Raw genomic sequence first — 2,256 nt, forward strand, 5'->3', positions numbered from 1 at the left:
ATAGTTGTGCAACACGATGTGCATATGACATTTAAAACTGCAAAAGACAACAGCAACTAGTGATGAGTAAAACTAGAGTAGATTGTAACAGAAGGTCTCACGACTCTGCTCTTCACTCTGAACAATTTAATGTTTTGAACATTATCAAAACAGACAAAAACTGCACTCCAGAACTACTTGGCAAAAACTAAAGTTTCACAATTAAGCCCACTGTGATTATGATATGTAAATAAATTCAGCCCTCCTACAACTCAGACTTTAACTGCCCAACAGCAAGATGTTCTCAGAAATCTAATGGCATGAGACTCTGTGCCAGGCATCTGATAAACCGCCATCTGCAAGAATTCCCAGACTGGGGAACATTGCTTGGGGTATTTAATGTCAAAGATGTAAAAAAAAATATATCACTGCAAAAGTCCACATGAGATATTTTAAAATTTGATATTAAATTCAAGCTCAATTTTGCCTGATGGATAATGCAATTTAAATGACTGGCTTTAGGTTAACCGGATATTGAGCTGCAGCAGCTTTACCTATTTTAAATTCAATGCAGATCTCCACTAAAAGCCTCTTAACAAGAAATAGATGCATAAACACTCCAAAGACTTTTTACACACCCAGTTAACCTGCATTATCACATTGCATTAGCTGTCAACACAACATTGCCCTCATGAAAATAAATATGTTGATTTCAAATGTGGGCAAAATGTTGAGATATTGACAGCTGTATAATGAGGAAAGAAATTATGATATAATTCCTTTTGGAGGATAAATGTTGGTCTCACAGATGAAATCTAACAATTGCAGCTGCCACGTTAGTTTGTCTGAATGTAAAGTGAAGCTTCATGTTTTTACTGGACAGAACAGCAGCGCTGCCTCTCAATATATACAGATATCACTACATTTCAATATATATAAATGTATTAAAATGAACAAATCAGTCTATATTAAATTTCATTTTATTTCATTAAGCGTCCCCCTCCTGTTCTCAGAAAGTTGCACTCCCTAGTCGAACTAATCTCAACTGAAACATCCACTAATACTTATTTTTGCACAAAAAAATAACCTTATGCAGTAAATTATGTTATTCTGTAATTTAGCTATAATAAAAATCCAAACTGTTCCAAATTTTTAGATTTCATCTGTGAGACCAACATTTATCTTCCAAAAGGAATTATATCATATATCAAAATGCTACAGAGACATTAGAGCCAGCAGTAAATCACCAAAAAGCTGCACGGATCAGTTCACCGGATCATGCTCTCCCCGGGATGGTGTCAGATGTTGACGGGGCAATCATCTCAGGAGCTGGGCTAGCAGCTGAGATGACCCGCTGGTCTCACCTGGTCAGCAGCTCTGAAAACATCACCTGAAAAAATATTAAAACTTAATAATGTGACATATTAACAGTCCTAGAGCAAAAATTACAACAGTCTGGCTCAATATCTCCGCCATCGCCCTCAGGTATCTTCGTTGGACCGCAAGGTGTTCTGGGTATGTAGTCTCTCCCTCAAACCCCTCCTCTCTATGCCAAAACAGTGAGAGGAAGTTTAAACTGAAAACCAGTGACACCGAAAAAAAACTGACGGCGTAAAAGAAAAAAGACAGAAAAAATCTAAAGATTGACAGAAAAACACATCATAATGCAAAAAAATCCAAATAAAATCAGATAATCAGATTTTAATTTTAATGCCTCTGTTTTATTTTTCACTGAACTGAAAATGTGCCTGAAACAGTGCCAATACAACTTTTTTCCAATACAAATGTTTCAATGCCAGTGTTTCCTTTTTCAGTTCAGGCTTTGTTTTCAATGCCAAATTTTATTTTCAATGCCAAAATTTGTCACTGTTCTAGCCCTATAGATTTTAAATTGATGATACATGACCATGTTAATTATATAAAAGTGGATTTTGTTACAGCATTGAGGTGGACATTTACTGTGATGGCTCTTTGGTAGACTAATGCTAATTCACCTTATTTGGTAAGCACATGTTGAAGACTGTTCAGCAACATCAGTCATAGATATGTTCTTTTTTTGCAAAATATTTTTATTGAAAATGGTATTAGATGACAAAACAATGAGCAGGTGGATAGATATTTTAGAATTTTTTTGACACAGAAAAGAAAAATGGCAGTAAGGGACACTCAAACTGTACACATAAAAGAACGAATAAAAACAGCAAAAGTACAAAACCCCAAGAACCCAAACACATCAACATTCACACACCCCACTGATTCATTTACAGTGAAGAGTAC

The sequence above is a fragment of the Thunnus thynnus genome, chromosome 14, assembly GCF_963924715.1.
Source record: "Thunnus thynnus chromosome 14, fThuThy2.1, whole genome shotgun sequence".
NCBI lineage: Eukaryota > Metazoa > Chordata > Actinopteri > Scombriformes > Scombridae > Thunnus > Thunnus thynnus.